Source organism: Macaca nemestrina, chromosome 13 (genome assembly GCF_043159975.1).
Source record: "Macaca nemestrina isolate mMacNem1 chromosome 13, mMacNem.hap1, whole genome shotgun sequence".
Taxonomy (NCBI): Eukaryota; Metazoa; Chordata; class Mammalia; order Primates; family Cercopithecidae; genus Macaca; species Macaca nemestrina.
In genome coordinates, this window is record NC_092137.1 from 61,082,056 (window position 1) to 61,095,037 (window position 12,982).

The following is a 12,982-nucleotide window of genomic DNA, read 5'->3' on the forward strand; positions in this document are numbered from 1 at the left end:
AGACCAGCCTGGGCAACATAGCAAGACCTAGTCTCTTAAAAAAAAAAAAATGTGGGGGAAGAAAATGAACATGGACATCTTAGAATCAATGAAATACTGTAATAAAAGTAGGTTATTTAGGACATTTCCATGTTACTGGCATTGTATCATTGTCAGACAGCATATTGTCACACATTTCTATTATTTGATCTACTTCATATCTTCTGGTGAGCCAATCTGATGCTACAGCTGAGGACATATGAGATTAAGAAATAGGACAGTGATGAATTTTCACCCCACGGTGCAGTAGGTATTGATAATTTAATTAAAGAATGGTTCTGCTCCCACTTCACAGCCTTTTTGGAACAAAGGCTAACTACCCATGAGTGGTTGAAGAAAGAATTCAAAAGGGCAATGGATTTTATGGAGAGAGAGGTGGAGGTGAGCCTTATAAAATGGGAGCAGGGTAGCAGGTCTCCAGTGCTCACCTCAGGGAAGTTCACTGGTAGGACAGCAGAGTGATGCCTCTTGTCCTCTCTCCAGCCCTCATTACCCATGCTGGCAATTTTTGAATGGCCCACTCTCCACCCTTCTCTGCCCTGCTATGTGCCCAGGCAGGCTGACTGCTGCAGACTACATTCCCTACTCATGACAGTCCTCTGGTTTCTGGTGGGTTTCATCGATAGGAGGGAGTTATAAGGGGGGAAGAGTGAGTAGACAGGATGATATTTACCTCCCCTCACAGCCCACCCTCACACCTGGCCAGTCAGTTTTGGTTCTGGCTTCTTTCCTCTGCCACATTCCTGTTGAGCAGCATCTCTGCCTGCCTTGGCAACAGCTCCCACTGAGTTACAGTAACAGCTCCCGCCCCTTGTCCCTACTAGAACTTTCTAGTATCTAGTTCCTGAATACATCTGCATACCCTGTTGGTACTTTTAACCTTGCCCACACCTCCACAAGGTGTGGACATGGTTAAAGGTGGTGTCCCTTTGCTAAACTCTCTTCAGGTTCCACTCTGAATGTACCATCTGTTTCCTGTTGGAACACTCAGTCCTTCCCAAAGTGGGTGACTCACAGACAGTTGAGTGCCTCTCTCTCCTCTCCTCTCCCTTCCTCTCTGGGTTGGTGCCCCTGCACCAGGCACCCAGTCCTCTCTCCTACATAACAAAATCTGGCTGGGCCAGGTTCTGTTCTGCAAATGGGGGCTGTATTAGGCCATTCCTGCGTTCCTATAAATACTGGAGACTAGGTAATGTATAAGAAAAGAGGTTTCATTGGCTCACAGTTCTGCAGGCTGTACAGTGCTGGCATCTGCTTCTAGGGAGGCCTCAGGAAGCTTTTACTCACCGTGGAAGGGGAAGCAGGAGCAGGCACGTCACATGGAGGAAATAGGAGTGCATGGGGATGGAGTAGAGGGGAGTGGTGGTGCCACACACTTTCAAACCACCAGATGTCCTGAGAACTCACTCACTATGGGGAGGACAGCACCAAGCCTTGAGGTAGCCACCCCCATGACCCACATACCTCCCATCAGGCCTCCCTCCAACCCTGGGGATTACATCTCAACATGAGATTTGAAGGGGACATCCAAACTGTATCAGGGGCCAATAGGTGAAATTGAAGGAGAAGATATTAAAAAGCCCAATTTTGTCTACAGATATAAGATACATTCTATAATCCAGTTTAACCAATAAAAAAATTGAGATTTTTGATTCCCAAGATCGGTATCTAGTTCTCAGCTGCTTCGGCACTCAGAATGTATGGGACATCATTCACTGGTTCCCTTACATCCCAACAACCACTCTCAATTGTGTATCTCCAGTTTTAGACCCATATGGGCAGCTGTCTTGTTGTTCCACAGGCTCCTCATTGAACATACTCACAGCAAACTCATAATCTTCCTCTTTCTACCCTCAAACCTGGGGCTCCTCCAGTGTTTCCTGTTTCATTCCATGGTACCACTCTCCATACCGCTGCTCATGCCCCAAACCTGAAAGTCATTCTTGACACCTTTTTTTTCACCCTTATATATATTAATTTTTCAGATATGGTAGATCCTATGAACAGATCATTTATCCAATCCATCCACTTCTCTCCACCATCATAGCTATACCCCAGTACAAGCCATCATCAACTCTTGCCTGGACATAGTATTAACTTACAGTCCTATGAGTTCAGCTTTCTTCTTCCCTGACCTCTCAACCATTCTTTAATCAGTATCCAAGGCCTTTTGCATGTTTTAAAATCAAATCTGAGCATGATAGTCTTCCGCTTAGAAGCTTTTAGGGCTCCCAACTGGTCATACGATAAACTCCATTGGGAAGGAGAGTAAGAGGAAAAAAAAAGTTTTTTTAAGGATAAAGTCCAAGGGCTCACCATAGCTTAAAAGGCCTTTCAGGATCTTGCCCTTGGCCTGCCTCATGAAGAACTAAATCGTCTTCACAAACGGCACTCCAGACACACTGGCCTTCTCGATTCCTTGAAACGCCTTACTCCTCTCCACCTCAGAACATCAAACATTCCATTCCAGTTCCATCTGCCCAGAAAGCTCCATCAGCTCCCATATCCCCAGTCCGGCCCTTTCATTCCTTGCCTGGGCTCCAGCTCCTGCACTTGTCCTGTGTAACACTTGTCACCATTATCCATATGTGGTCACTTTGTATCTCCTGTAGACTTGAAGCTCCTTCCGAATTGGAACTGTGTCCACTTTGTTCACTTCTAGGTCTCAGGGCCTAGTACATAGCCTGCCTTGTGGTGGTTGTTTAATACACATCTGTTGAATGAATGAATGATCTTGAGCCCATAGTTTTTTCACTTTGAGCCTCAGTTTCTTCATCTGTTAAGCTAGAGGAAGGGAGGTTTCTTCCAATGTGAACAGTTCATGATTTTATGACTGCAAAGTACTCCTTTGAATACTAAAATTGCTCAGTTGAAGATAAAATCATTAAAGAGGAAATTCTCTTTTTTTTTCAAATTTTAACCATTGAAGTCTCAGTCATAAAGAGGAAATCCTTGAGACAACTGTGCTGCTCCCACCTGTCCACAGTCTACTGGGAAATACAGCATACACAACAGTCTCACAGGTTAAAAGGCATCTCTGCTTTCAAGAGTTTATCCCCTCTCTCTCAAGAAAGTTAAATTACAGGTGTGGCCTGATGTTTCTAGCTACCCTTCTGGTGCACATAAGACAATCCATAAAACCTCCAAACCGTACCCTACTGAGATGTCCCAGATTCTGATGGCACAAACAGGGATGGATTTCGAATTTGTGAGCTTTATCATTTTCTTCTTTTGGGAGTGGTGGGTGTTACTAGAATCTTTATACATTATACTGTTTTAAAAAGTTTTAAAGTGGAAACAAACCAAAGAAACAAACTGAGATCTCTAGAATCTCAGATATAGTTAGTTAAGATGAGATCAGGCCAGGAGTGGTGGCTCACACTTGTAATCCCAGCAGTTTGGAAGGCCGAGGTGGGGGATCACCTGAGGTCGGAGCTCGAGACCAGCCTGGCCAACATGGCAAAGCCCCATCTCTATTAAAAAATACAAAAATTAGCAGTGGCAGACACCTGTAATCCCAGCTACTCAGGAGGCTGAGGCAGGAGAATCACTTGAACCCAGGAGGCAGAGGTTGCAGTGAGCCGAGATTGCGCCACTGCACTCCAGCCTGGGAGACAGAGCAAGACTCCTTCTCAAAAAAAAAAAAAAAAAAAAAGAGATCATACTGAATTAGTATATGACTGGTGTTCTTAGAAGAAGATGAGACAAAACACAGACACAAACACAGAGGGAAGAAGACCATATAAAGACAGAGGCAGAGATTAGAGCTGTGCTGCAACAAGCCAAGGAACACCTGAGGCTACTAAAAGCTGGAAGAGGAAAGGAAGCATCCTCCTCTAGAGCCTTTGGAGGGGAAAGGCCTTGCCAACACTTAGCTTTAAGGCTTTTGGCCTCTAGAACTGTGAGACAATACATTTCTGTTATTTCAAGCCACTTAGTTTGTGATACTTTGTTACAGAAGCCCTAAGAAATGAATGTATCAACCTTTAGGAATTTATTCCTTTAGAGCACAGGGTGACAAACTATAGCCCATGGGCCAAATCCAGCCCACTGCCTGATTTTGTATGACCCGTGAACTAGGAATTATTTTTTTCAGAATAACATTTGCAGTCAATCTGATGATAGGAAACACCAACTTTAAACATCAGTTAAGCAAAATGTTATCCCCAAAAAAGGAATGTCTTCTCATTAGCAGACTTCTATTACAAAAAATTGTACCCAATTATTGTTACATTTTTAATTTCATCAATTAAAAATGTGCAGAAGTTTGTTTTCTCTTGTTATATGAGGACCTATGTAGTATCCACAATTTTGCCTCTTGGCCCACGGATATAGTTTGTCCATGTCCCTACCCAAATCTCTTCTCGAACTGTACTTCCCATAATGCCCATCTGTTGTAGAGGAACCCAGTGGGAGGTAATTGAATCATGGGGGCAGTTAGCCCCAGGATGTTCTCACGATAGTGAGTTCTCACAGATCTGATGGTTTTATAAGGGGCTTTTCCCCCTTTGCTTAGCACTTCTCCTTCCTGACACCATGTGAAGAAGGATGTGTTTGCTTCTCCTTCTGCCATGATTGTAGGTTTCCTGAGGCTTCTCCAGCCATACTGAACTGTGAGTCAATTAAGCCTCTTTAATTACCCAGTCTCAGGTATGTCTTTAGTAGCAGTGTGAGAATGGACTAACACACCCATAAATCCTAAAATATTTTCTTTTTTAAAAAATAGAGACAGAGTCTCTGTTGCCCAGGCTGGAGTGCAGTGGCACTGATTATAGCTTACTATAACCTCCAGTTCCTGAGTTCAAGGAATCCTCCCACCTCAGCCTCCCAAGTAGCTAGGACTACAGGCACAGGTGACCATACCCAGCTAATTTTAAAAATTTTTTTGTAGAGATGGGGTCTTGCTATGTTGCCCAGGCTACAAAGTATTTTCTATGTGGCCTATTAGAGAAAAAGTTTGCTGAACTCTTCTCTAGAGGAATCTGTTTCACCTACTCATTTAGCCAGGGAATTTCTAAGCATCAGTAGAAACATTTTTATTATGATAAAAAGGATCTATTTTTTAATCTGTTTTCATCTTATATAATTTTCCAGTTACTTTTTTATAGCAGCTTTATTGAGATATAATTCACACATCATGAAATTCATCCGTGCAGTTCATGCACTTGAAGTACACAATTTAATGGATATTAGTAAATTCAGTTTTACAATCTTCATTACAATTAATTTTAGAACATTTTCAGCACTCCATAAAGAAATTCCTTAGTAGTCAGATCCCATGTACCCCCGGCCCCAGGCAATCACTCATCTACTTTCTGTGTATGGATTTGCCCACTCTGGACATTACATATACATTTTCCATGTGACTTTTCTGTATTTGCTTTGACTGCTCTTAATTTTTATTTATATTCTTTTAATACTTTAAAACAAGAATCAATACTGTGTGAGTCTTAGGAATCTTTGACACTTCTGACATCCTATCTTTTCCATCACAAAATTTATCCTACAGATAGGGTCCCACTGGCTACATTTCCCTTACAGAAATGTTAAATGATTGAATATCCAAAGGCCAAGAAAGTGGTACTCAGTGCATAGGAGTCCTCAATCTCCCAGCTTGTAGCTTTTTGAGTTGCTAAGTTATGCTATGTCAGGAATCAGCCCAAATATCTGTTATAGCTTATAGATAATATGAATCTCTGAAATGGGGAGAAAAAGTGGTAAAAAGAAAATTGCTTGCACAAATTGCCCTTGAGAAATATGGCATAGTATTTAAATATTTCATTTTAACTAAAGTGTTCTTTGTTCTTTCAGAATTGAGATTTTTTTTTTTTAAAACCATGCTTGGCCTCACCAATAATCATTTGCTTTTATTATTGCTAACAGGTCCTCTGACTGGAAGCTACCACTTCATCTTGATGGTTATAGTAATTAGTTATAATGACTTTTAATGGGTCCTTGAGTTCTTTCCTTACTTATTAAAGAGCCATAGCATTTAAATCACCTCATCTACTGTTCCGGTTATCTATTGCTGCATAACAATCCACCCCAAAGCTTACTGGCTTAAAACAACAACAATCATTTTATTATCTCATGGTTTCTGTGGGTCAGGAATTCAGGAAGAGCTCCACTCGGTGGTTCTGACTTAATATCTCACATGCAGTGGCAGTAGATGGAAGAGCAGGCATTGGGAGAGCTTGGGATGTCAGGGCCTCTCCATGTGATCTGTTTACATGAGTTAATTTGTGCTTCCTAGCAGCATGGTGGTCTCAGGGTAGTAATGCTTCTTAGACAGTGGCTCAAGGCTCTAATGCAGGGTACAGAGAACCAGGGAGAATCTGTACCACCTTTTTTGACTGAGTCCAGAAGGTCACACAGAATCATTTCTGCCATACCCTACTGGTCAACGAGTCACTAATGCTTGGCCCAAAATCAAAGGGAGGGCCACAAAGTTCACCTCTTCATGGGGGGAAGATCAAGGAATTTGCAGGTATGTTTTAAAACTAAAATTAGCTGGGCCTAGTGGCGTGCACCTAATGTGGTCCCAGCTACTTGGGGGGCTAAGGTGGGAGGACTGCTTGAGCCCACAAGGTGGAGGCTGCAGTGAGCGGTGATTGCACCACTGCTCTCCTGCCTGGGAGATAGTGCAATACCCTGCCTTGAAAAGAAATTAATTAATTAAGTTATATAATGTTTTAAAACTGCTACAAGCTGTGCAGAAACATTCTTTGGTTTACGCAATAAGTACTCTGGCAAGAGACATTTCTGTCTTCCGTTTACTTCCTTGTTTTTCTTCTTCTTTAAATGATCCCCTTTAAGTGTTTACAAATTTAAAGATTTCAGCTCTAAATATTTTGTTTGTTTTATAGGTGTTCTGTATATAGACCAATTCTTGTGCCAGGCCCAAATATTTCCGGCTGCTCTGTTCTGCTCTATCTACTTCCTGTTTGGTTGACTTTGATTTCCTGTACTCTGTCAAAGGGCTTCATTAAAGTTGTAAACTTCCATTTTGACCTAGGCACTGTGTTCTATTTCTGAATCCGCCAGTGGTCTTGAGCAACAGTACGCATACGGTAACTGTTAAGTATAATACAGGAAGTGAAAATTAAAGTACTATGTCTGAAGATTGATAGAATTAAATGCTCAGTTTAAGGAAATACATAGTGGAGACCATTTTTCAGGAGCTCAGACCTCAGCCAGGCTGAGTCTCTCTTTTAGGGATAGTTGGATCTCTCTTATTTTGGGCTGCAAATAACAGGAAACTCAACTGATTTAAATCATAATGTAAATGTGTTATCTCATATAACAAAGAGTCTGAGGTAGGATGGTTCTAATTCAGCAGCTAATCATGTCACCAAAAACTCAGATTCCTTCCAGTTCTTTCTGCTCTAACATCTTCAGCATGGTGGCTTTATTTATTTTTTGAGAAAGGGTCTCACTCTGTCACCCAGGCTGGAATGTAGTGGCATGATCTTGGCTCACTGCAACCTGCACCTCCCAGGTTCAAGTGATTCTCGTGCCTCAGGCTCCCAAGTAGCTGGGATTACAGGTGCGCACCACCATGCCTGGCTAATTTTTGTATTTTTAGTAGAAATGGGGTTTCGCCATGTTGACCAGGCTGGTCTTGAACTCCTGGCCTCAAGTGATCTGCCTGCCTTGGCCTCCTAAAGTGCTGAGATTACAGGCATGAGCCACTGCGCCCAGCCCATGGTGGCTTTATTTTTAACTCATTGTCTTAAAATGGCTTCTGTGGTTTACTTGTCACATGCAGACACAGCAAAGTCTAGTGAATTCCTGAGTGTCCCTTTTTATGAGTGGGAAAAAAACAAAACAAAAAAACTATTTCAGTTCATTTGAGCCGCTATAACAGAATATTGGAGACTTTCAGTAATTTATAAAGAACAGAAATTAATTGTCTCATAGTTCTGGAGGCTGGGAAGTCCAAGATCAAGGTGCTGACATCTTGCAAGGACCTTCTTGGCGTGTCATCACATGTAAGAGTGCAAGAGAGCTCCCCCTTCAACCTTGAGTCTTTTTATAAGGGCCCTAATCCCATCCATAAAGGCACCACCTTTATGACTTAATCATCTCTTAAAGGCCCCACCTCTTAATATTATCACATTGGGAATTAGGCTTCCAACACATGAATTTTGAGGGACACATTCAAACCATAGCAAAAACCTATTCCAGGCTGCACACGGAATCCCAGAACTTTGGGAGGCCAAGGCAGGCACATCACCTGAGGTCAGGAGTTTGAGACCAGCCTGGCCAACATGGTGAAAACCCGTCTCTACAAAAAATACAAAAATTAGCCAGGCGAGATGGCACATGCCTGTAGTCCCAGCTACTCAGGAGGCTGAGGTATTGAAAATCACTTAAATCTGGGAGGTGGAGGTTGCAGTGAGCCAAGATTGTGCCACTGCACTCCAGCCTGGACAACAGAGTGAGACTCTGTCTCAAAAAAATAAATAATAATAAGTAATGTGACCAAGATTGTTTCAAAAGTCTAAGGCAAAAAAATATATTCAAAATATACCCAATAATAGGAAAGTATAAGTTTATTATTTATAATATTGATCTATCACCCTTTTTTTTTTTTTTTGAGATGGAGTCTCGCTCTGTTGCCCAGGCTGGAGGGCAGTGGCACGATCTTGGCTCACTGCAACCTCCGCCTCCCGGGTTCAAGCAATTATCCTGCCTCAGCCTCCCAAGTAGCTGGGATTACAGGCACGCACCACCACACCTGGCTAATTTTTTATATTTTTGGTAGAGATAGGGTTTTACCAGGCTGGCCAGGCTGGTCTCAAACTCCTGACCTCAAGTGATCTCCCTGCCTCGGCCTCCCAAAGTGCTGGGATTACAGGCATTAGCCACCACACCCAACCTGATCTATCACTTTTAGTTAAGCACTAAGTAAAAATAAAGATGTACACATTTACTGTGAAAATGAAAACATTTCAGCTGGGTGTGGTGGCTCCCAAAGCCTGTAATCCCAGCACTTTAGGAGGCAGGGGCAGGCGGATCACGAGGTCAGGAGATTGAGACCATCCTGGCCAGCACAGTGAAACCCTGTCTCTACTAAAAATACAAAAAAAAAAAAATAAGCTGGGCATGGTGGCATGTGCCTGTAATCTCAGCTACTCGGGAGCCTGAGGCAGGAGAACTGCTTGAACCAGGGAGTCAGGGGTTGCAGCAAGCTGAGATCACGTCACAGCACTCCAGTCTGGCGACAGAGTGAGATTTTGTCTCAAAAAAAAAAAAAAGAAAGAAAAGAAAATGAAAATATTTCATCTGGAATATCCAAAATTAGGTTTAATATATTTTAAATCTCATTAGACTTTTTGATAGTTTGCCGTAACTATTATTACATGAAAGTCATGCTTGTCTTCAATCTCAATGGTATTAGATATCTAAATATAAGCCTGGTTTTTTAATGCAATAACTTAGAAAGCCCAACTTCCTGCTCATAATTTCCTATTTTTCCAATTTTTCAACTCCCTGGTTACATAAAATCTGTTCTTTAAGCTGATTAGGACCTACAAGCCTTGGAACCATTCTCAGTTTCCTAGGATATCTATTCTCTAGACAACCTCCTTCCTTATAGTGCTCAGCATAAAATCCAGGTCAGGCGCGATGGCTCATGCCTATAACCTCAGCACTATGGGAGGTCAAAGCAGGAGGACTGCTTTAATCCAGGAGTTCGAGACGAGCCCAGCGAGCATAGGGAGACCCCATCTCTACAAAAATAATTGTAAAATTAGCCAGATATGGTGGCTTATCCCTGTAATCCCAGCTTCTCATGACGCTGAAGCAGGAGAATCACTTGAGCCCAGGAATTTGAAGCTACAGTGAGCTGTGACTGTGCCATTGCAGGGTGACAGCTGGTCTCTAAAAAGAAAAAAAAAAGTCTATGGCATGAAAGAAAAATCCAGGCTACCAAAGTTTATATATATATGATCTATAGTGATATAAAATATACAATAAAAGTTACACAAGGATATACTCCAAATTATTACTCTTGGTTATTTTTTGCATAGGGTTGGTCATTTTACTTGACTTTCATTTTCTCTGCCTTAATTTTTTTTACCATGATCAAGTAATAGAAGAAGAAATAAACCAAAGCCTGCATATGAAAAAGCTCTAGAAGACAACACATACAAACATACTCACAGATGCATGTAGGTGATGTCTGTATTACTGAGGTAGAATTATAGGTGAGTTTTCTTCTTTTCTCCAATCTTTATTTAATTTTGTTTATTTGTTTTGTTTTATAGAGACAGGGTCTCACTATGTTGCCCAGGCTGGTCTTGAACTCCTGGCCTCAACTGATCCTGCCACCATGGTCTCCCAAAGTGCTGGGATTACAGGTGTGAGTCACTATGCCCAGCCTTTCTTTAATGTTTTATATGTGTATTTTTTTTAGGTTGTAATTTAAAAATAAACATATTTTAGCAAAAAATCAAAGACTTTGAATGTTATTAAAGAATTTAGGTCCGGGAGCAGTGGTTCATGCCTGTATTCCCAGCACTTTGGCAGGCTGAGGTGGGAGGGCTGCTCGAGCCCAGGAGTTTGAGACCAGCCCTGACATACTGAAATCTCATCTCAATCTAAAAATAAATAAGTAAAATATACATATGAACTTAGTAACCAGTTGGCCCAGCTTGCCTGCTTTCATGACACTAATCCATGATTTTGATACCTGTCTTAATATAATAACTATCATACCTCTCTGCAGGCATAGTTATCACTTTGGGCAGGAGTTGAGCCTTGTGTCTCTTTTTTTTTTTCTTGGTGGTATCTAATGCCCAGTGGTGATACATTGTCACTCCTATCAATACTGGAGTGATTCAATATGTAATAATTTATATTTTATTTGGCATTTAATGAGCATCCACAATGCTCAAGGCACTATACTAGCCACTCTAGGGAATAAAAGTTGAACAAGACACAGTCAATGCCTTTAATTAAAAAAGTAAACGCACTGATTTTTACTTTTCCCATACAGGTATTGAATTGAGAATTTTTGGCAAAAGACATGAGAGTCTTAAAAGATATGGAGCCTGTGAATGCTAAACCTTCATATATTTGCATTTTTATTAGTAAGATTATGGCTGCCAGTTATATTGCTTTATATCTCAGGTCATATTTTGAAAGGTGATATGACACAGTGAAAAAGAAACAAAGAGTCTGGAGGTCTGGTTTCAAGTCTCAACTCAACAATTAACTAGCAAATGAACATGGGCAAGGTACTTACACTTTCCGTGCCTCATTTTCCTCATGTGTAAAACGAGGGAGATGAACTAAATGATCTATAGGGTTCCTTCCAACCTTAAAATTGAACTCTCTCCTGTTGAGACATAAAAGAGGCACCATATGACTTGAAGGTGATGATGACTTCATTACTCGTTCTGAAAAATGTTAATTCTAAATCGGAACAAGTAATCACTGGATCTCATGGTTGTGACACATCAGATATTACTATAGTTAGAGAAACCCAAGTCAGCACACTGTGTCATACTTCTAAGCAGTGCTATATACGCAAAACTAGCATACCACAGTATAGGGCCTACACAATATAAATAAAAGATTAAAAAGAGATTTTTTTTTTTTTGAGATGTAGTCTTGCTTTGTTGCCCAGGCTGGAGTGCGGTGGCACGAGATCGGCTCACTGCAATCTCTGCCTCCCAGGTTCAAGTGATTCTCCTGCCTCAGTCTCCTGAGTAGCTGGGATTACAGGCATGCACCACCATGCCCCGCTAATTTTTTGTATTTTTAGTAGAGATGGGGTTTCACCATGATGGCCAAACTGGTTTCAAACTCCTGACCACAAGTGATATGCCTGCCTCGGCCTCCCAAAGTGCTAGGATTACAGGCGTGAGCCACCACGACCCGCCAATTTTTTTTTTTTTTTTTTTTTTTTTTAATAGAGACAGGGTTTTGCTATGTTGCCCAGGCTGGTTTAGAAATCCTGGGATCAAGCAATCCTCCTGCCTCAGCCTCCCAAAGTGTCAAGATTACAGGCGTGAGCCGCCGCGCCCAGCCAAGAAAATTTTTAACAATGGATATCTTACGAATGCTTTTTGGAGTTTTTATGTACTAAGATTTCATTTGTCTGGGTGTTCATTAATCTTATGTTTCAGTTCCTTAAATGAAAATAGGTGAATGCTGCAGGTTTCCTCAGATGTATAGTTTTTACTTTAGGGACTATCCCTTTCCCCTAAAGTGTGCTTTAAAGATGGCAGCACATGAACTTGTGTTAGATAGGAGGGACAGCAGGCAAAACTGATGACAGGATCTGGGTCTGCTGCCACATGCCAAACTATTTATGAAATTTTTTTAAGAGACAGGGTCTTGCTCTGTCATCCAGGCTGGAGTGCAGTGGTGTGTTCAAAGCTCACTGCAGTCTCAAACTCCTGGGTTCAAGTGATTCTCCCACCTAAGCCTCTCAAGTAGCTAATATTATGGGTGCACGCCCCCACACCTGGATTTTTTTTTTTGTACAGATGGGGGTCTCGCTATGCTGCCCAGGCTGGTCTCCAATTCCTGGTCTCAAGTCTCAGTCTCAAAGTGCTGGGGTTACATGGGTGAGCCACCACACCCGACTCTCATTTTTTTTTTTTTTTGAGATGGAGTCTTGCTCTGTCTCCCAGGCTGGAGTGTAGGGGCGTGATCTCGGCTCACTGCAAGCTCCGCCTCCCAGGTTCATGCCATTCTCCTGCCTCAGCCTCCCGAGTAGCTGGGACTACAGGCATCCACCACCATGTCCGGCTAATTTTTTTTGTATTTTTAGTAGAGACGGGGTTTCACCATGTTAGCCAGGATGGTCTCGATCTGCTGACCTCGTGATCTGCCTGCCTCAGCCTCCCAAAGTGCTGGGATTACAGGCGTGAGCCACCGCGCCCGGCCCCAACTCTCATTCTTTATGGTTTTTTTGTTTGTTTTGCCC

The 12,982-nt window shown here is 42.0% G+C and overlaps 1 long non-coding RNA gene across 1 annotated transcript in view; it reads right to left on the reverse strand.

Annotated features, from left to right (window-relative positions):
• Positions 1-12,982, reverse strand: part of LOC139357862 (uncharacterized) — a 34,722-nt gene that overhangs the window by 14,413 nt on the left and 7,327 nt on the right. The window contains exon 2 of the long non-coding RNA XR_011611767.1: positions 11,291-11,383. This is a non-coding gene — a long non-coding RNA (uncharacterized lncRNA). The remainder of the gene's footprint in view (positions 1-11,290; positions 11,384-12,982) is intronic.